The sequence below is a fragment of the Vulpes vulpes genome, chromosome 8 (assembly GCF_048418805.1).
Source record: "Vulpes vulpes isolate BD-2025 chromosome 8, VulVul3, whole genome shotgun sequence".
NCBI classification, from domain to species: Eukaryota; Metazoa; Chordata; class Mammalia; order Carnivora; family Canidae; genus Vulpes; species Vulpes vulpes.
Genome location: NC_132787.1, coordinates 63,070,016 through 63,092,942, shown reverse-complemented (window position 1 = coordinate 63,092,942; position 22,927 = coordinate 63,070,016). Strand labels below are relative to the sequence as shown.

The following is a 22,927-nucleotide window of genomic DNA, read 5'->3' as shown; positions in this document are numbered from 1 at the left end:
AAGACACCTAATACAAGTACTACTACATCATTTAGAGTCCAAAGTCAGAAGGAACTGTGTGGTTACCAAAATAACTTTTGTGTGGTCATTGATATCCAATAAGTAATTCAAGTATAGTAATATCAAAGCAGGCAATGAAAATCTCAACTATCACTCTACAATTGAAGACATGAAAATTTTGTTCTCCATCTTTCAATTACATGGACTTTATTGTAGAAAATATTCAGTTGTTATAGATGGCTGCCCCACAAGATAATGAAGTTTAAGAAATTACAAAAAGTGTCAAGATCCATAGTAGGCTTCATCAAATTCTTTTCCAGACTGTTTCAATTCTTCATTCAGAGTTATCACAAGTAACCTTCGCAAACTTCCTTGAGTCCTTTCAAATCGAGAAGATGAAACTTCAACTTGTACTTGGCCTTGTCTTTCAATTTTCATTGCTTTGTGCATTGTTTCAGTGATGAGCTGTATGACAAGGTCTTCAAGAATATCCACTGGCTCTGTGTAAGTATTCTGATCATCCCCCAAACAAATACATTTTATATATATATATCGCAATGGTCTAGAAAAAGCCTTTTCTGTACCTCATTCATTTTCTTCATCAAACATGAGGTTTTCTTCCTTAACTTCTCAAGGTCATTTTTATTCTTCAAATCTATTCTTGCTGTTCTGCCAAGGCTATTCAGTTCTGGGCTTAGTTGGATGGCTATGGTGCCAGGTTTGGAACAGAGCTGAATGCAGTGCCAAAGTATCTCCAAGTCAGAGACTGGAGCTGGTGTCATGACAAGAGTAGGAGAAGCCCACCCTAGAAGGATATCTGTGTCATTGCCTCCTTGGTTAGATTTGGAATGGGTGGTGGGGGCAACATGATTGCTCATGGCATCCTCTGAGGATGGGGGAGAGGATAGGGGCTTTTCCTCCAAATGGGGCTGGGAGTAAACTTGGGTCCGCAGTCTCCTGCAGTCCTGGGCTTAGAAAACCATCATCTCTTGGTTGCAATGTTCCTATTACTCAATATGATGATCTGTCCTTCCTTGAAGCCCAGATCCAACTTGGGATGAGTGTCCAGTTGTTGAGATTCATTGGACATCTTAGATACTTGCTTTACCCACTTGAAGTGGTTTTGTAGAAGGATATTAAAGTCAAAGGCATTGGGACGCCTGGGTGGCTCAGTGGTTGAGCGTCCGCCTTCGGCTCAGGGTGTGGTCCTGGAGTCCTGGGACCGAGTCCCACATCGGGCTCCCTGTGAGGAGCCTGCTTCTCCCTCTGTCTCTGCCTCTCTGTGTCTCTCATGAATGAATAAATAAACTCTTTAAAAAAAAAATAAAGTCAAAGGCATAACCTACTCTATGAAGTAAATGCCAATGAAAGCACTATGTCCAGTGTCATTCTGGAACCAGATTACACAGTAGAAGCTGGAATCTGTCACTATCTCCTCAGCAATGATAGGATATTGTTTCTACTGGTGCCCAAAGAGCTCCTGTGATGTTTTATACTCAAGTTGATAGACAACCTTCCCTTTCAAAATGATTGGAGGTGACCAGTATAAGTAGGCTGGCCTGAATTCCAGCCTGTAGCTGCTATTGGAGGTACTGGGCAGAATCTGGTAGATGCTGACATCCAGCTTCATACAGAGGTCAAAGCTTGTATTTTGTGCTGCTTTCTTGGCCCTGCTCTCCATGCCTACTAAGTCTCTTTTAATCTCTAGATTCTTTCTTACTTTCTTTTTCCTTATAATTTATTTGTTTAAGGAACTATTTCTCAGAGCCTGGATTTAAAATATATCCTCATGGTGTTAATAGATTCCTCTGCCTTCCACATTTTCCATAAATTTTTAGATTTACAGCTATGATTCTCAAACTGTAGTTCCCTAATCCCCAGCATCAGAACCACCTGGAACCTTATAAGATGTGTTAATTCCTACCCCACCAGAGGACCTGGACATCCAGGTCACCATCTTGGTGAGGCTTAGCATCCCATTTTTGAAGTCATCCATTGAAGAATAAAGGTCAAAACAACTGGGGTAGGGAGGGGTAAAATACTGGGTGAGGTAGCGGTTGTCTCTTATTGGGATGGCATGCAAGTACTTCTAGGTTTTATTCAATAAAAAATTTAAAAATTTTTGCATTAAGTTGGAACAAATGTAATGGTGGACTTATGGTTAAATAGTTAACTGATTTCATGTACTTTGAAAACTATATGACTACTAAGGGTCCAAGTTTCCCTGCCTTTCTTGGAGAAGGGTAGGGATAAGTGTTCACTCTCCCTCAATGCTTAGGCTATCAAATATTGACACTTTCGAGGCAACGAAGTAGCTCAGAAATGGCAGACCCTCTCCTGGAGTTTTAGGTTGCTTATGTACTTGGCAGCCAAGGACACCTGGTTTAGAAAATCCTTGGTTGGGTCCTTCACCTGCAGCAATGGCTTGCCAAATTTCCATAAAGAGTTGAAAGCCAAGCCTGTTTTCCCTTCTGATCTTAGTGGAAGGGGTCAGCTCATGACTGGCTATTCTAGAAAATAATCAGAACCTATGCAAACAATTGAGCAAGGACCAACAGGTGAACCTGAACTTTTGTGAACTCGTGGAGTGACCACAACTTGCCTACCAAATTGTGAAATCAAACTTTGTTTTCCCAAGTCTCAGGTGTCAGTGGACAAAATCTAAGAGAAATTACGTGAGACCTATGTTGATACTCCTTTGTTAAAAAAAAAAAAAAGAAAGGAAAGGATAAGCTGTATGCATTTTTTAACACTCATAGAATTGAATGCCAAGAAAGAATGGATTTTGCTGTATATAAACTTTTAAAAGTGGATTGAAAAAGAAAAAGAGCCCTTAGATGAACACAACGATAAAACAAGTAGTTGACCACAACTTGTTAGAGTTTTCCTACATATTTGCAATGATATAGGAAATTCATTTTTCAGTGGAAAAAATCTATTTTGTAAAGCAGGTAGTTGGACTCCTGTTTTAAATGAAGATATGTTGTCTGAAAAAAATATCCCCACTGATGCTAGGTCAGTGGGGGTCAGAGTGAGGAAGGGTACGGAGACTGGAACTTACTTATCCATTATGCTTCTGATGGACATTTGGGTTGCTTCCAAGTTTGAGCACCTACAAACCATTCTATATAAATATGCTTGTTTACATGCCCTGGCCTGGTACACATGTAAATGTTGAATTTCTTGGTCATTTGGTGTGTGTATTTTCATCCTTATTTGATATTGCTACATTGTTTTAGCAGAATGGTTGTACTGGTTACACCCCCAGCATAAGGATGGGTCTCCTTGCCTGGATTCAAGTGCCTTCCCACAGAGAGTGGGGTGGGAGGAAATAAGTCTTGGAAAGAATGAGGAAGTGGGGCAGAGACCCAGAGCATCCCAGCTCTGCCCATTCTTGGCCTTAAATAATCCTGTTAGACTATGGCACACTGCTTGTAGCGGGTGTGAAGTACTGTGGTCTCCCTGGAGAACACTGTAGCAGGCAGTATCCAGCAATGATGAAGACGCATATACCTAAAGATCCAAAAGTCTCCCAATATACCAAAACAAAACAAACAAGCAAGCAAAATCACCCCAAAAGAAGGGATTTCAAGAAGGAAATATTGTCAACCATGTCAAATATAACAAAGAGGTCCATCAAGAAAAGCCTGAAAAGGATTCACAGACTTTGGCTATTCAGAGTCTGATGATGAGCTTTGCCGGAAAAATGTTTGGAACACGGTGGGAGCAAAAATCAGAACACAGTGGTTTGAGGGGAGAGCGAGTAGTAGCAAAAGGTAACGGAGTGTGTAACATGCTGTCAAGATGGTTGAGTGAGCACAGACTCAGCACATGGAAACATTTAGGATATGATAAAAGCACATCCTAAATATGCTAAATTAAAATACCATTTCAAACGATTGGATAGAAGATACCTAATTTGACAAATGATGATGCAACATGGGAGAAAAATAATAAAGTTAAATCCTTATATCATATGCTAAATTCAAGTCAGATGATTTTTAGAACTAGATGAAAATATAGGTGTACATGAATTTGGGGATGATTAAAGTGTTTCTGAGATTGGCAACAAAGCTAGAAGCCTTAACAGAAAAATATGGATAAACTTGACTTCATTAAAACTGACACACATGTACTAAGCTTTTTAGTAAGGAAAAGAAAAGGCCATTAAAACTGAATAACAAATGACAAACATAGAAAAAGATTTATGATATATGATAAATAATTCTTATAAATAAGAAGAGAAACCAGTATCAACATAAATGTGAATAGCAATTCACAAATAATCCAACTGTTCAATACCAGCTGAAAAAATTCAATTTTTAAAAAATATTTTACTTATTTATTCATGAGAGACACAGAGAGAGAGAGAGGTAGAGACATAGGCAGAGGGAGAAGCAGGCTCCATGCAGGGAGCCTGACATGGGACTCGATCCCAAGACTCCAGGATCACGCCCTGGGCTGAAGGCGGCGCTAAACCATTGAGCCACCCAGGGATCCCCAAAATTCGATCTTAATAGGAATCAAAAACTCTAGTTCAAGATGAAATGAACTCTTACATTTACTTCTCTTTCCTCCCTAAGTTCAACTGAAACTACATTTTTTTTTTTAATGAAAGGAAAGGTAAGAAAAGGATAAAATTCCAAAGCAGTATTGGAAAACAAGGATGATAGTTCTCCCTTGCCTATAGGAGATATGTTCCTAGACCCCCAGGGGAGGCCTGACATATACTGTTTTTTCTTATACACACATACCTATGATAAAGTTTAATTTATGAATGAGGCACAGTAGGACATTAACAGCAATGGTAATAAAATGGAACAATTATAACAATATACTAATAAGATATTAGTAATAAAAATTATGTGAATGTGCTCTCTCTCTCCAAAATAGCTTATTGTACAGTAGTCACCCTTCTTCTTGTGATGCTGTGAGATAATAAAACGTCCACATGATGGGATGAAGTGAGGAGAATGACGGAGGCCTGGACATAGCCTTAGGCTCCTGCTGATGGAGGAGCACCTGCTTCTGGACCATAGTGGGCCGCAGGTAACTGAAACCACAGACAGTGAAACTACAGGTACTTTCCTTTGGCCGGAAAATCCCCCAGCCTCACTCCACTCACATGGTTCATATAGGACTGCCATGTTCCTGCAGAGCCGGTTTCCTAGCCATGGCTGATGGCTCAAACTTGGGCACAGTTAGCTGAAGGGATGCCTCTCACCACCACCCCTCCCCCCCACCAATCCTCACTTTGGGTTCTATTTTATGGAACAGATATATGATGGTTGATCAGAAAGCCAAATATAGGGGATCCCTGGGTGGCACAGCGGTTTGGCGCCTGCCTTTGGCCCAGGGCGTGATCCTGGAGACCCGGGATCGAATCCCACGTCGGGCTCCCGGTGCATGCTTCTCCTTCTGCCTGTGTCTCTGCCTCTCTCTCTCTCTGTGTGACTATCATAAATAAATAAAATAAAAAAGAAAAGAAAAGAAAGCCAAATATAGCTTTATCATTGGTCAAGACTTAGAAACCTTGTAGGTCATTCTTGGATAGGCTCTTTTAAGGTCCTTTTCACCCTCCAAATTGGAGAGATTGGAAACCCCAAAACTTTATTTCTTAGTGTCCCTTGCTGCTAGAGTTCTGGATGTAAACTGACCTTGCATCTCATTTGCTGAGGAAACCTGCCTCCTAAACACAGAGAAAAGAAGGATCACCTGAAAGAGGTAGAGTGGGAAAGCCCTGTGGTCCTGAGACACCAGGTATGGTGGCGTCTGTGGCAGTGGAGGTTCTTCAGGACGTGTGGCCCAGCCTCTGCCCCGCCCATCCCTTCACTCACACGCAGCAAATGAATGGTTGTTCTTCTACAGCAAGGCGGAAAGGCTCTCAAAGTAAATAAGAATTCTTGGAATTATGTTTTTGCTTTTAGCCACACACATACACACACACATGCAAGTAGATAAGAATGTGCATTGGTTGACAGCAAAGGTATCATTAGAGCTGGACAGAGAAGTAGGCGAGCGCTCCAGTGAATCCTCAGTGGACACCGGACACAAGCAGGAAAGCACTTTGCTGCCAGGGCAGTCCCCCTCCCTATTTCCTGTATCAGGAAGGATCCTCAGGCTGCAGACCTGTTCCCTTTGTGCATCCCAGAGGAAAAACCTTCTGTCTCCTCACTAACCCACGGTGAACCTCACCCTCTAATTCCTGCATGAAGTGAAAACAACAAAAATCAAAAACTAAAATATCTGAACCAAATAGCCACATGATTTAAACAGAACCTGGGTGGGTATAAATCAAAGGGTCTCACTGGACTACTTGGCAGTAACGGCCCAACAAGTCTTACCACCTGTGCTATGATCCAAGCCAATTATTCCATTCTTGTACAAAGTTCCATTCCGCATTCGTTTGAGCTCAGACACATTTGCTGAGATTTGTCTCTCTCCCTAAAATGGCCCCATCCTCTTCCTCCCCAAGCTTGCCCTGTACCAGGGAAACTGCCTGCCCTGTTCCTGGGGTACACTGCATTCTTTGACCACTTAGGTCTTTGTTTTTATGGCTGCTTCCCTTTGCCTCAAATGCATCCTTGTTAGTTTTGCTATTCCGAATCCCACCCCATATCCTTTATTTTCATGTCTTACTGAAGGCCATTTTCTCCATGAAGTCTTTCTTTCTTTTTCTTTCTTTTCTTCTTTTCTTTCTTTTTCTTTTCTTTTCTTTCTTTTCTTTCTTTCTTCTTTTCTTTCTTTCTTTCTTTCTTTCTTTCTTTCTTTCTTTCTTTCTATATAGAGAGTGCATGCATGCCTGTGAATGTGCATGCAAGGGCAGAGGCAGAGGGAGAGAGAAAGGGAGAGAGAATCTTAAGCAAGCTCCATACCCAGCACAGAGCCTGACATGGAATTCCATGCCAGGCCCCATGTGGGGACCTCTGCAGGCTGGGACTCATGCCCCTGAGATCATGACTGGAGCAGAAATCAAGAGGTGCATACTCAACTATGCCACCCAGGCCCTTCATGAATTGTTTCTTTAACACATAGGGTCTAAACTACAGCCTGGGACTTTAAAGGTAAGCAATGACTATTTGTGAATTGAATCAGTCCTCCCAACACATATGGTTTTTCTTTTACTGTGCCTCTCCCTCCCTTTGTGCTTTTTTATGGGGCTTTGCACTCTTCTGCTTATGTATTTGTCAAATCCTCAACTGGCTGGAAACTCCCTGAGGCTGGAGACTATGTCTTCTGGGTCCAGGCTATCCTGATCTGTTCCAGACTGAGGCATTGCCTAGGTTGCAGTTCTTTCAGAGCTTAAACCAGGAAAGTGTCGGGCAGACCAAAGTGAGTCAGTCATCCTAGTCTTGCTAGTCTTTGATTCCATGGATTGTGGGAAGAAAATAGGATGTAAGGTTAAAGTTATGGCTCAGCCATGGCCTCCAAAACACACCTTCCCATATGTCTGCTGCATGCATGGGTTTTCCACTGGGGGAAACCCAGTGAGCTAGGAATAGAGTGAGGACTTATTTTTTTTTAAAATATATTTTATTTATTTATTTATTCATGAGAGAGAGAGAGAGAGAGAGAGAGAGAGAGAGGCAGAGACCTAGGCAAAGGGAGAAGCAGGGTCCATGCAGGGAGCCCAATGTGGGACTTGATCCTGGGACACTAGGATCATGCCCTGAGCTGAAGGCAGACACTAAACCCCTGAGCCACCCAGGCGTCCCTAGAGTGAAGACTTTATACCAGAAGATAAATTTCCTATCTGAGAGAGAAGGTAAATCCTGAAATATGGGTCTAAAAACACTCAACAGATCTATAATAGGGCCTGTGTAAGCAAAGGGCTGGAGTTCATTTTTCTCTATTTTCTCTTATTTAAATTCAATTTGCAAACATACAGTATAACACGCAGTGCTCATCTCATCATATGTCCTCATTAGTCCCCATCACCCAGTTACCCCACCTCTCCCACCTCCCTTTCTGCAAATCTTTGTTTCTCAGAGATGGGAGTCTCTCATGGTTTGTCTTTCTCTCTAATTGGAGTTCATTTTTTGATGGAGCTTCCAACCCCTGCTCTTCTTTCTACCTCTATGAGTCCACTGTATGTATTACTCTCTGAGCCTCAGTTTCCATATCTGCAAGGTTTCATCTGGGGATGAAAGTCCTCTCCTGCCAGTTCTGTTGAGAGTTAAATCAGAGAAGGTGTGTGTGTCACTGAGCCCAAAACTTGGTGTCCAGAGATACCTAGGTTATCAGAGATTTCAGCATGCTCTTCTTCCTTGTCCCTCCTACTCTGTGTGCCCACAACCAAACACTGTGTGCCCACCCCCAACACTATGCTCACAGACCAACCCTGTGTGTCCATATCCCCAACCCTGTGTGCCCACATCCCCAACACTCTGTGCTTGCCCCCCAAGACTGTATGCCTTACCCTCCACACTCTGTGCCCACACATCCAAGACTTTGTGCCCACATCCTCCACACTCTGAGCCCACACCCTCAACACTGTGAGTCCACACCCCCCACACTGTGTCCCTCCCCCACTAGCACTTCTTTTCGCCTCATTTCCTATTCACTGTCTGCCTTCTCCTTGCCCTCTTCTCACTGATCACTCTTTCTTTATATCTTTCCTACTTACAAAGCAGTTAAAACGAGGACAAAAATGAGCACAAAACTTAGAAAAATCACAAAGTATGCAACATTTTGCTTGTAGGGTTTGATTTGTTCAAACACCTTCATTTCTCTTGTCCATATCTTTCTCTGAAGAGTTAGGAGCTGAGGTTTGCTGAGCTAGAGGGGCTGCGAGATATGGAATGTGCTCCTTAATCTCAGGCCTCTGAAGAGAAGAGGCAAAAGGCCTAACATCTTTCCTGAGGATTGTGTCTTAAAGGAGTTAATTCTCTTTGGGGAATGCCTCTGCTGGCTCCATTGTGCTTGGACGAGCTAAAGCTGCAAGTAATAAACCTCCCTAGGACATACTGATTAGATAAACCAATAGGAATTGTGGAAGACACAGACATTAGATTAAAAAAATTTAAAATGAATGTTACTTTTACAGTGTCTATGAATAGACAAAGACTTTTTGGTTCTGAAATAGTTGGTAGGTGAGGTAACAGAGGAGGGGCTATGTTAATAGCAGAGGTAGGGAAAAAGGAGAGGTGGGTGGATTCCAACTTCAGGGCCCACCTTAAAGGATTAGATTCAAGGACCCGGAGCAACCAGCCACTGTGCAGGGTGAGTAGAGTGGATTTTAAATATACGGAGTTAATAGCTTGGTTGTGGGTTCTGGTTTAGGGATGTAAAAGAATGAACCTAATAGGTAGGAACCTTCAGCCCACAGAGGCTCAGGTGAGAATTTTGTTGCTTTTTACTAAAGTTTGGTGCAAGATTTAGAGAGCAAAGATAAAGGACAGTCTGTTGTTTAAATTAATTTTTAACTATTTCAACATAGTGAAGGACAAGTAAGATTGACCGGGTTGTCCTGTTGCTATTTGGTGTTCCCCTACTTGTACTCTATGAGCATGTGCCTCGGTGCAATGTCTGCTGTGCACCGAGGGGCTGAGATTTAGATCTAGTTATATTCTCTGCACAGAGGTCTAACTAACTGCCTTTCTTAAATCCATGTTCTTCAGCCATGAAAGTCATGGTGGTTGGTTCTTTGCTTACTTCGAGCTTCTTCCAATATAATAAGGGTTATTTCCAACATCTTCTTGGAGGCTTCTAAGAGTCCAGGAAACATGAGACTTGTATAAAAATCCTCACTTCAATTAAGCTTTCCCACAGGAAGGAGGTGGCCTTTCCCACTTACTTCTTGGGCTCTAGGGAATGGGAGGGAGGTGATACCTGAGAAGCCAGGGAGCCAGTCCTCATCTCTCTTCCTAGATATGACAGACTGTGTAGTTCTTACAAATTAGGACTCCTGGGGATCAGTTGTCTATCCAAGAAAGGGTCACTCAGCCCTTGATGAAATTCTAACTTAGAAATCCAGAACCCGGGCAGCCCTGGTGGCGCAGCGGTTTAGTGCCACCTGCAGCCTGGGGTGTGATCCTGGAGACCCAGGATCAAGTCCCACGACTGGCTCCCTGAATGGAGCCTGCTTCTCCCTCTGCCTGTGTCTCTGCTTCTCTGTTTCTCTCATGAATAAATAAATAAAATCTTAAAAAAAGAATCCAGAGCCCTTTAGCTCTGTGGGCTTCTCTGAGAAAGATTTGTTATTGTTGTTTGCTTGTTTTTATTTTTATTTATTTATTTTTTTTACTTTCCTGCGATTTGGGCCTGAGCTGAGGAATGTTCTCAGTAGTATCTTATAAGCCCACCAAATATGTCCTTTCTCCCCCTCAACCCCCTAGCTCATTTTGGGCTGCCCAGTCTGAGGAGAGCCATCTTTCTCCATCTGTTGAAGAAGCTCAGTAAGTGGCTTGTTGCATGACTGAATGCCTGCACACCCTCCCCTGAGTTAATCTAATCTTCTCAGAGAGGCAATAATCAAGCACTGAGACGAATTGATGGAGATGCTCAAATATCTCTCTTTCACCTCCTTGTTCTGTGACCACTGATGGAGGCCAATGTCAATAAAGGAGATACTTCAGCACAAGTGATGTAGTCACATGAAATAGATGGCAGAGTGTGTTCACCAATGTTAACATTCCCAAAATAGAACCAGCTGGTCTTGGGTTTTCATAACCTTCATCTGTAGAAAACTTTGCTTCTTGAGCTACTTGAGATATACTTCTCTATCTGAGGAATTGGCCTCTGTGTGTCTTCACCTAATTTATTATCTCAGAATTACATAATTTGGATCATTTTATATAATCTTAAAGACAGGAGCCCTTTAAGATTCCTTACTCAAAAATGGATTCAGCTTTGTTTGAAGCCTAATGGGGCACTGCAGTGTCCACTTGTGGTATCATAGGGCATGAGCTGGGTCTGATCACAGCTCTAACAGAGAAACAGAACATGGTAATCCATACCTACTTCGCCTCTGTGCCTTTTACCCTAAATCTGGGCAAACTGCAACCTCATTTTATATCAGAATTCCTTGAACACAGGCTCTTTTTTTTTTTTTAAAGATTTATTTATTTATTTATTTATTTATTTATTTATTTATTTGAGAGAGAGAGAGAGAGAGAGAGAGAGAATGAGCAGGGGGAGGGGCAGAATGAAAGGAGATTCCCTGCTGAGTTTCCAAAGTACTGCCTGCCTGGCTTCTTCTAGCTGCCTAGCCAGTTTTTACCATATGTACATGTGTACACTAGTCATGTTGTCAGAGACTCTGTCCTCATGCACCGATTCATACACCCTGTGGCTTACTGTGTACATGCAACGCACTTTTCTGGGCTGCAATATGTGGGTAATTTATACATGGGCCCTGCCCTCAGAGAGCTTACAAATCTAGTGGGAGGTGCAAGATATATGAACGTTAAGTAACAGTTGATAGTATTGTGTAACTGTTCCATTAAACAAGCATGACTCAAGGGGTAAAATCAGAAAGCAACTGGATTTTTACCTCTGATTGCTCTTTTAAATTTATTCTGTGGGGTTGGATCTTGTTCTGCCCCTGAATGAAATTTAGACAAGTCACATGGTTGTTGTGGTCACCTTTGGTCTCAGTCAGAGACCAAATAAATTTCAGAAATTATGTTGATCCCAATTAAAATCCAAACTTCAATCTCAATTTAAAATTGAGGCCTCTTTCCATCCCAACCTTGTGTTACTGAAGAAGAGAGGCCTATGGTAGTTGGTGGTCTGGATGGAAAGTCCTAGTTTCTACTCTTCCTCATTTATTTAGCTAGCAGGGGTCTATGGACGCTTCTGGATTGTTGCCTGGGGAGGGAAAAGAGGTGAGAGGAGTGGGAGAGTTCTCTCTACACATGTCTGATCTCCAGCCTCAATGGAGTCCTCAGTGGGGACATGGGAATTCTTTTACACATCCCTGGTCTGACCCCTAAAAAGTCAACCTTTCCGCTACCCTCAAAATCCACCCAAAGGCACACACTCCCACTCCTCACTTCCTTCCTCACAGAGGAAGTATATACAGTCAAGTGGGAATTTCCTCTGCTTCTGTCCTCCTGTCATCTCTTCTTCCTTTTTCTTCCATCTTGGATGAAGTTGCCATTTTCCCCCGGTCCTGCTTCAGCCTTTCACCTTTGCTGTGTATCAGGAATCCTCCAGAAGCCAGTCATCACAGTAGGTTCACGTGGCATGGAGAATGCCAGGGTTTGGTGACCAAGGGTCCTTTTTTTAGGGCTTATTCTTTGTTGTAGCTCATACCTTATGGCTCCCTGTAATCAATCTCTACATCTAGCATAAGTCTAGTCAAAGTAAAAAAAGATTATTTTTAAAAAGTATTTAAAGTGATATATTACCTTATTTAAAATTAAATTAAAATTATTTAATTTTTGTAGTAAAATATATATAACAAACTGACCATTTTAACTGCCTAATAGCATTAAGTACATTCACATTAACTGTACAATTCTCACCACCATCCATTTCCAGAACTTTGTCATCTTCTCCAACTGAAACTCTATATCCATGAAACAGTGACTCCTCACTCCCCCTTCCTGCTGCCCCAGATCTATTGTTCTGTTTTCTGTCTCTATGAATTTGGCTATTCTAGATATCCATATAAGTGATATCCTACAGTATTTGTCTTTCTGTGTCTGGCTTATTTAACTTAACATGATGTCTTCATGGTTCAGTGTGTATTAGAATTTCCTTTTAATTTAAAAAATTTTTAAGAAACTTTATTTTTAAGTAATCTCTACACCCAATGCAGGACTTGAACTTAAAACCCCAAGCTTAAGAGTTGCATGCTTTACTGACTGAGCCAGCCAGGTGCCCCTCCTTCTTTTTATCTTTTTTTAAATTATTATTTTTTTAATAAGATGATTTATTTATTTTTTAAACTTTTTAAAAAAGATTTTATTTATTTATTCTTGATAGACAGAGAGAGAGAGAGAGAGAGAGAAGCAGAGACACAGGCAGAGGGAGAAGCAGGCTCCATGCAGGGAGCCTGATGTGGGACTTGATCCCAGGACTCCAGGATCATGCCCTGGGCCAAAGGCAGGCGCTGAACCGCTGAGCCACCCAGGGATTCCCCCCTCCTTCTTTTTAAAGGCTAATATTGAATTGCATGGATATCACATTTTCTTTATCCATTCATCTATAGATGAACATTTGGGTTGTTTCCACCTTTTGCCTGTTGTGAGTAATGAACATTGGTGTACAATACAAGTACCTGTTTGAGCCACTGCCTTTTAACTCTTTAGGGCATATATCTAGAAATCGAATTTATTTGTTTTTGAATAGAAAATACATCCCCCCCCCCAAAAAAGAAAATACATCCCTATGTGGACAATATAAAAGGGACAAAGGGTTCTACTAGCAGCCCCTGAGCACCTGCCCCCCAGTTCTGCTCCCAGGAATCTTCACTGAAACCAGACTCTTGTGACTTCTTCCTTGAAGAGATTATGCCCCCATAGGCATGCCTGCCGCCCTCCCCAAATGGTGGCATACCATAAGCACTTTTCTACACTTTGCTTTTCCCCCCTATTTAACAATACTTCTTAAGATCATTCCATAGCACTGTTTAGAGTATTCACTCTATTTAAAAGCTTCATAGTTTTCCAATATATAGATAAAACTTTTTTTAATCAGTCCCCTATTGATGGACATTCAGGTTGTTTCCAGTGCTTTGCTGCCACAAACAATGCTGTAGTAAATACAGAATTTAGTGAGTACTTCCTATGTGTCATCCTTAAATCCTTTAAAATCTTTTCCATGTATTATATCACTTAATTCCTATGATAATCCCCTGATATAAATGCAGGGAGGTGGGTAACTGCCCCAAACCACACATATGTCCTTACACAGGTGGGAGTATTCTGTAAGATAAATTTCTAGACAAAGAATGCTACTACCCAAAAGTATATGCATTTGTAAAGTTTATTTTTATTTTTATTTTTTTTTATTTATTTATTTCATTTTTAAAGTTTTATAAATATTGCCAAAGTGGTCCCAAAGGGTCTGTGCTCAACTCCAGGGCCACCGGCCATTGTGTGAAGCAGGCCCATTTCCTTCCACTGTCATGGTTATGAAACCTTTTGATATTTGCTGATTTGAAAGCTCAAAAGTGGTATTTCACTGTGGCTCTAATCTTCTTCTTCTTCTTCCTCTTCCTCTTCCTCTTCCTCTTTCTATTATGTATTTGAGAGAGTGCACGAGCAGAGAGGGAGGGCCAGAGAGAGAAGCAGACTCTCCACTGAGCAGGAAGCCTGACTCAGGGCTCAATCCCAGGACCCTGAGATCGTGACCTGAGCTGAAGGCAGACACTTAACCAATTGAGCCACCTAGACAACTCCCACCACCTTTTTAAATGAGGTTGATCATCTTTTCAAATGTTTAAAGGCCATTTGGTTTACTGATGGCATTTTAAAAACTTGACAAAATGATTCCACAGTTTGTGTAGAGAATCTATGAGCAAGGTAGCCTGGGTCCTTTAAAATTTCCATTTTGCTTCTATATGTTTCTGAATAGGTAATATAGTCACAAGATTCAAGATACAATAGGAGTAAAAGGGTATAGAGTAGACATCTCCTCTTTCCAAGTCTGTTACTAGCTGTCTAGTCCCTAACCCCAAATGCAATCTCGGTTCCATTTCTTGCCTGCTTGTATGGGCATAGCTTGGGCCACGCTGTCACCCTGAGCTGTTTCATGTGTGTGAAAGATTAAGTTCAGACATACCACTCTAACCCCAGCAGTGTCCTCTTAACTCCAGCACCTGACCTTCAACCTTACCAACCCTTTCTTTCCCATCCAGGTGAGATTCTCAGCTCTCTGGGGGCTTCATTTTATTGCCCCAATGGCCTCCAGCTGCCCCTGCCTGGAAATCCTTACTTTCTGTTTCATAGAGCTTAGCTAAGAGTTGCTCACCCACAGGATTGCTTGAATTTTAAAATCTTAACAGAGTAACCATATAACTTATTGTCCAGACTGAAAGGCTTTTGAGAATGAAAGGGGGGTACTACCAACAATGAAGCCGGGACAAATGGGCACATGGTGGCTGTCCAAGGCAAACTGGGATGCAAGTTCAACCTCAGTCTTAAGGACAATCACATTTAGTGTGCTGCGTCCAACAAATGAATATATTGTTGCCTTTGTCCACTGCCCAAGCTGCTCCTCTAAATGGAAAAATTTTTAATAGTGCATTTCTCCAATGCTATTGTCTTTAAAAATCTATCATTTGGAATACCAGTTTCAGCCTCTAAACTGACATGTATAAGAAACATTAGTTTATTTTCTAACACTCTCCATCTGTATTCTGAGCCCCCATTTAAAAAAGATGGTAACACTTAAATCCATTTCGGGGTCAGAGTGAGTGAGGTGCTGGACTCTTAGGGACCTATAAAGGCCTCCTACATTTGACATCATCTGTTCTTGTCCCGTTTAGTCCTTGTTTGTTGGTACCTGCAGGTCCCTGTGGAGCACCAAGTCTCTCCATATCTTTGTGCCACCTTGGATGAGGGGGAGGGGACAGCCTTGATCATCATGACCATCTTCTCCCATACTTTAGTCTAGTTTGGTTAGGAGTCTTTCCTATTACCCTAAGGGAAGAGGCTCCTTTTATCTCTTTTTTTCTGCTTTCACATACCCTCCTGAGGCAAAGCATGGAATGATCTGGCTGTTTGGATGGTTGAAAGGAAGGGAAGTAAAGAAACCAGCAGGCTAGCCATTCATTCATTCCTTCATTCCTTCATTCATCAATAGGAGGCACTGGCTAATTATTCACAACATTATTTTGCAAGACTTATATAAATGCCTTATATAAGGTGTGCTTCCTTTTTTTCTTTTTAAATTTTTATTTATTTATGATAGTCACAGAGAGAGAGAGAGAGAGAGGCAGAGACACAGGCAGAGGGAGAAGCGGGCTCCATGCACCGGGAGCCCGACATGGGATTCGATCCTGGGTCTCCAGGATCGCGCCCTGGGCTAAAGGCAGGCGCTAAACCGCTGCGCCACCCAGGGATCCCTAAGGTGTGCTTCCTGTTTTAACTATTATGATATTATAATTTTCTGTATCTTTTAGGAAAAGATTGCCTCCCTAAGCCCATCCCTCAGGCCAGATCAGTTATTTACCAGCTATGTGAACGCGGGCAAGTTCCTTTATCCTCTCAGAGCTTTAATTTCCTATCTGTAAATGTGGATAACAGTAGTTCATATTAATTAAGTGCTTAGCACTTGCCAGGCACTATTCCAAATTATCTCATTTAATCCTAAACAGAAACACATTATTCCTGTTTTATAGATGAGGAAACCAAGTCTCAGGGGTCATAAGTAAGTGCCCAATGTCATGTGATCTCCTGCTGTTAACTACTGCCCAGCTCTTTCCTTCATAAATGATAATGATCACATAGGGTTGCTGTAGGATTAACTGAGGTAATTTTGTAAAGCTCTCAGTCCAGATCCTGGCACATAGTAAAAGCTTCATAAATTCTAAGCTAATATTTTAACCATTATTTTTTGTCATTTTTATCCAAAATGTCATTGGAATGGTATTTAAAATTTATATAAATTTATGGATATTTAACATATTTGCCCTATTCAATTTTCCCATTCAGGAATATGTTACCTTATTTTATATTTCTTACATTCTCATATAAAATATTCATTTCTAGGCAAGTTTATTTCCAGATGTTTTAGGAGTTTTGTCACTATTTAAAATGAAATCTTTTCCCCCATTATATCTTTTCCTCAGTGTGTGTGTCCCCAAATTCTTGTTAATGAATCACCACCACCCCCAGAGAAGTGGCTTTTTCTCTCATTTTAGGCTGACAATATGAAAATCACTTGACCCACATGGTTACACAGTTCAAGAGGGAGTGAGGCACAGGGTGAGGGATGGCTTTACAGGGTGGCTCATGTTGGCTGACAGATCACTGTCTCTGGGCTCAAGAAGTACAGCCTAGGGGAAAGAAGTGGGTTTGTTCTCAGTCCCTCCTGGAGCCTGTCTGAAGAATGAATTCCCAGGTACCTGCAGGTCCTCTGTGGCTTCAGTGATCCCTAACTGAATTTGTCAAGTGATGGCTCCAGTGGCAGGCTTGTCAAGGGCCAAACTTGCCACCTGGGGAGTGTGGCTTGCTTAATAAAAGGGATGGCTCATTTTTCTATTGGAAATGCCTCATCTGTGGAGTCCCTAACAGTTCTTTTGTCAGCCTCTACTCAGGGCCTTCAGAGGGCAGCAGAGAGCAGATGCAAAGGAGAGAAAAGGGTCCCAGGTCTGGGCCTGCAGAAGGATTTTGGTTCCCAGAGAAGTAACAATGACTGCTCCTTTCCAGCAAACCGCCAGGAATACCACTCCCCACCTCCTCAGTATAGACATGGTGTGAACTTCCTGGGAGTATAATAATTATAATATTACTAGTTGATACTAATCATTTTCTGCATGCCAGACATTGACCTAAGATTTTATATACATTGATTCAATCAGTTCTCATAACAACCATGGAGATAGGTATGATTAATATTTCCATTTTTCAGTTGAGGCAATTGAAGAAGAAAATAGATAGGTGATTTTCTCAGCATCCCATAGTTTGTGGAGCTAGGATTCGAACCAACCATCTTATAGGTGTCAGGGATACCTCAGTGAACAAGACAAAGTCCCTGCCATATTAAAGAGAGAGAAAATAATGAACAAAGAAATAAACACATATAGGCCAATAAGGCAGAGTTAAAGACTAGAAAGGGGCATTTTAGATAGACTGGTCAGGGACGACCTTCTTGGATAGATGACATTTGACCAGAAAGCTGAGCACATGAGAGAGCTGAAAGTGGGGAAAGCAGTAAGTGCAAAGGTCCTGAGGTGGGACTGAGCTTGGGATGTTAGAGGAACAGCAGGATGTGGAGTGTGGTTGGTACAGAGTGAGCCAAGGTCTGTGCTATTGCTGGCTACAGGCCACAGCAGTGATTGGGGGTAAATGGAGATGGAAGAAGGAGAGAACCCATCCATTGCATAACCTGAGCCTGGCCTCTTCAGGTTTCTCAGCTTCCCTTTAAGATATCTCTCAGATTTTCTTGTCTTTCTCTACAGTCTTGACATGCCACAGTATGTTCCCTCTTCAACCCTGGATACAGTTCAAAATCAGCTAAAGTGGACAAGAATCTGGGGCAGCCAGGCTTGTACCACCTCCCAAAGCTTGACATAAATAATCTGAGAGCCCCAAATTGCACATACTGGCATGAGGCTTGCCCAGCTTGTGGAAAACCTCTTGTGGGCAAAAGCTCTAGGTAAGCCTGCTTGGGCCCCAGATGAATCCCTGTTCCCACCAACACAGGGATAGAAAGCTCATTTTGTCTTCATGAGACTTCACCCCCTATGCCAGGACCTGATGTCAAACCCGCCTAAGCCCTACCATATGTTAAACCTAGATGGGGTTCAGATAGCATCTAGCCAGAAGATGGAAGGGAATCTGTCCCTGTGAAATAACCACCCCTGTCTGCCAGGTCTCCAAAGGAAATGGAAGCTCAGAGGTCAAAAGCTGCAAATACTAAGAATCTTTGCCCTTCCTCCCTCCTTGTAGCATCCTGGTGATTGAAGTGGGCCCATGTGGAGTACTCTTTTGGCCTGGATTAAAGGCATCCTGGTTTCTAGAATCAGCGGTGGCTGAGCAGTCTAATCCAGGATTCTCGACCTTGGCACTCTTGACAGTCTAGGCCAACTAATTCTTTGTTGTGGGAATATCTTGTGCATTGTGGAAAGCTAGCAGCTAACAACCAGAAATGTGTCTAGTTATTACTAAACATGCCCTGGCAGCAGAGTGTTGGGGTGGGGTGGGAGGGAAATACTTCTAAGAACCAACTGGGTCCAATCTTTTCCCTTCCTCCTAAGCCAATGCATGGGTCTCAGCCATTACCACTCTGGTAATGAAGAAGAACTGAAAGCCATCAAACATTTGTCCCAGTGCGTAATGCCCTATGGGGAAACCAGTCTCCTTGGCAGTAATATGAAAGAGGCCAAAGGTAAGGGAGAGGAGAGAAATGGGATAGCCAGATTTTCCTTCAACATTTTTCACTCACAAAACTAAACCATGGGGAAGGGCAGGGGTAGAGTTGGCCATAGGTACTATTAGACGAGGTCTGTCTTTCTCCATTCTGTCTCTTAGTCACACACACACACACACACACACACACACACACACACACACACTTCTACCACTCTGTCTTGGCTCTCCTCTCTCCCTCTGAACATAGACTTTCTCCAGAGATGAGAGAGAGCTCAGTACAGGAAAAGAAGGGTAGCAGTGGGGCTGATTTAGACCAAAAATTGGCAGGGCAGGAACAAGAGGTTGTGGGTATCAATGAGGGAAGAGTGAAGTGATTCATCATGGGGTCCAGAGCAGAATAGGGGTAAATGAAGCCATGTAGGCTGGTGGAGGGGGAGAAGAGGAAGATGTCTTCTTTGGGTTGAAAAGCAGGAAAGAAGAGAGAAAGAGATTAGGAAGTTGTCCACTAAGAGTCTCAACATTCTGCCCAGCTTCACAAATATTAGTTCTGCTCCAGAGACTTGTAGAATCACAGGATGTTAGAGCTTGAAGGAAATTTAGAGATCATTTAGTCAAATCAACTCTATGCTAGCTCTTTCATTAATTCTTCAGCATGGGGATTTGAAGATGAAACTTGTTTACAATTTTTTCCTCTCTGCTTGGAATCAGATGAGAAATAGGATACAGAAGTCACATAGGTAGAAGTCAAAATAACTTTGTAATATGTAAAGCTGATTGGAGAATTTGGATTAGAATGTACAGCCACAATGAGGCTTCCTAATTTTTCCCCCAGAATTAACCTCGTTTACCCAATACTCGAAGACTCCCTACCTGCAGGGTAAAAACCTGCCCTGGAAGTTTACTGTGAAGAGAGGAGGAGAGGAGCACAGCTTGGACTTTCTCTGAAGCAGGCAGTTCTCAGAAGGATCTGAGTCATGGCACATGCCCATTTTATTCTCCCCAATTTGCCAATTCCCTGAGTCATTCATCCTCAGGGAGGTAGAGAGGTAAGTGAAGAGTACTCTTTTTGGGACTTCAAAAGGACAGAAGCTACTGGGCATCCTGGGTGGCTCAGTGGTTTAGTGCCTGTCTTCAGCCCAGGGCGTGATCCTGGAGACCTGGGATCAAGTCCCACATCAGGCTCCCTGCATGGAGCCTGCTTCTCCCTCTGCCTGTGTTTCTGCCTGTCTCTCTCTCTCTCTCTCTCTCTGTGCCTCTCATCAATAAATAAATAAAATCTTAAAAAAAAACATTAAAAAACACAAAAGGACAGAAGCTACTACTTTATAGGGAAGGGTAAAGGGCTTAGAAGGAGAGGGATGAATTTCCCCTAACAGTATACCATTTAGTGTAAATTCTATTTCAGGAAAACTGGAGTCCAGAGAGGTAAAGTGATTATCTTAAGACTATACAGCTCTGAGGACATAATGAGATCTTTCAGGCTTCTAATGCCACGGCTTTACCATTTCACACTTGAAATCACAGCAGGTCAGCTTCATCCAGGATCACCAGCATAATAATCAGTAACAAGAATCTCCTACTCTGTCATTCAGGGCATCTTCTTGCCCCTTCCTCCACCACCTCCATCAACCCCTCATTACCTCCAGCTATGCCTCATCACCTCCATCCTTACCTCCACCATCTCCATTTGTGATGTCCATTTATGCCCAACTACCATATTGCCACTGCTACCATTCCACCTACCACTGCTCCCTCTACCATTTCCACCACCATTACCACTATCGCTCTTTTGGTTAGCAGGCAACCAGCACAGACCATTTTGGTGGAGAAGCAGATGTGAACTAGAAGCCTACTCATGTGGCTCTGGCCTTAAGAAGTCTCAGCATCTTTAAGATCAAATATCTCTTCAGCTCCTGATGTCCCCTAATCCCTCCAAAAAGATCATCTCAGAGTGTCTTAAGAAGATTATGATAGATACATAAACATAAGTACAAGTGTTTATACAAACTCCTTTTTAAAAAAGATTCATTTATTTACTTGAGAGGGAGAGTATGCAAGAGTAAGGGGGCAGGGGCAGGGTAGAGAGGGAGGGAGAGGGACAAGCAGATTCCGCGCTGATCCAGTAGACCCATGTGGGACTCAATCCCAGGACCCTGAGATCACATCCTGAGCTGAAATCAAGAGTCAGATACTCAACTGACTAAGCCACCCAGGAGTCCCTATATAAACTCTTTGACCACAAGTACAGCCAGCCAGCAAGCCAGGGTCTTCCAATATACAATACCAAACCCAGGCCTCTGCAGGCCCCTGGAAGTGCTGAGACCCATCTGTAAAATGGGTGAGCCTGGGGTGGAGGGTAGTGCTGGATCATCTGTAAGGTCTCTTCCAGCTCTAATATCCCTCTAAGACAGAATCCAAAAAGGATGTAGGATAGAAATCATGTAGGGAGGGGATCCCTGGGTGGCGCAGCGGTTTGGTGCCTGCCTTTGGCCCAGGGCCCGATCCTGGAGACCCGGGATCGAATCCCACGTCAGGCTCCCGGTGCATGGAGCCTGCTTCTCCTCTGCCTGTGTCTCTGCCTCTCTCTCTCTCTCTCTCTCTGTATGACTATCATAAATAAATAATAATAATAAAAAATTAAAAAAAAAATTAAAAAAAAAAAAAAAAGAAATCATGTAGGGAGATAAACAAGCATTTAAAAACCAAGGCTGGGGACTCCTGGGTGGCTCAGTAGTTTAGTGCCGCCTTCAGCCCAGGGCGTGAGCCTGGAGTCCCGGGTCGAGTCCCACACTAGGCTCCCTGCATGGAGCCTGCTTCTCCCTCTGCCTGTGTCTCTGCCTCTCTCTCTCTCTCTCTGTCTTTGTCAACTTATGAATAAATAAATAAAATCTTATAAATAAATAAAAAGTAAAAACCAAGGCTAAAACACAACACTGCCATAGTAAGATCACTAAGCTAATATCCAAGAAGAAATTTAGAGTAAAGTTGTCAGTCTCTAATCATGGCCAGCTCTGTTCAGAGCCTGCTCTACCCTGGTCTGTCAGCCGAGTAGGCATGGGTGCCTTGCCCTGCAGGAGTGTCCCTTCCCCCACCCTCGTCACATGGCTGGCCGCCACTGAGCCCCACAAGTCAATCTCCAATGCCCCAAATACTATTCTGGAAATCACAGAGCGTCCTTCTTGCCACCTAACAGCAACAAAGCAAGTGACTCTGGCCTTCCTGAGATTTGGATCCTGGTTTCCAGTGCTAAGAGTGTGAAGGTAAGTTTGCAGCTTGGAGTTTCAGAGATAGTAGACAAAACTATGCAGATAGGAAAAATGTCCTTGACAATATGAACACAGTATTTGAGAGTGAGCTTCACACACACTGAGGAGAATACCATGAAAGCTAATAAGTCCTCCAAACAAGCATTAGATATTTGCCTTTTCTTTCAAAGATTATACTGTATTAGTCACCTTGACGTCTTGAGTTTTGGGCATAAAACCTCATGGCAATTTAACCGAAATGACATGAAATTCACTCTCTGATACCCTGGCAAGTGAGTTCATTTTTCTGCTCAACTGATGGAACTGAGAATCTTTTTCTCCTAGGCAATGCAAATTTCTGTGGCCTTTGTTAAATTTACAAGACTGGCTGAAATTTTAATGGGAAGTAAAAAAAACCCCGAGACTCGCTTCTTCCCCAGAAAATTATGGGAAAATAGATTATGTCTGTTGATATAATATCTCAGGATAGAAACTAAATAATGGCTAGCCTCCTTCATTACACATTTCTGTTGTTAGGTTTGGATACTGTGCACCTGGTTTGGTTACTGGTGGTTTGCTTGGGAATATTTTGTTCGCTTGCTTTCTCTTCCTCTTCTGGGCATGCATGGGTGAGGTCCTCAGGGCCCAGAGGCAATGAATAAGCTATAAGTTGGGAAGGTGGCCTTTCTCTAG

The 22,927-nt window shown here is 42.5% G+C and overlaps 1 protein-coding gene across 35 annotated transcripts in view; it reads left to right on the top strand.

Annotated features, from left to right (window-relative positions):
• Positions 1–9,036: 9,036 nt before the first annotated feature.
• SLC4A5 (solute carrier family 4 member 5) overlaps positions 9,037–22,927 on the top strand; it is a 104,653-nt gene continuing 90,762 nt past the window's right edge. For 6 of the 35 annotated variants that reach the window (XR_012003097.1, XR_012003094.1, XR_012003095.1 and 3 more), the window contains exon 1: positions 9,037–9,222. The gene's annotated coding sequence lies outside the window, so the exon portion shown is untranslated. Of the gene's footprint in view, positions 9,223–18,076; positions 18,274–18,874; positions 19,006–19,821; positions 20,036–22,115; positions 22,250–22,927 lie in introns of those variants that run through there. The other 29 variants (XR_012003096.1, XR_012003103.1, XM_072766948.1 and 26 more) reach the window with 17 other exon arrangements.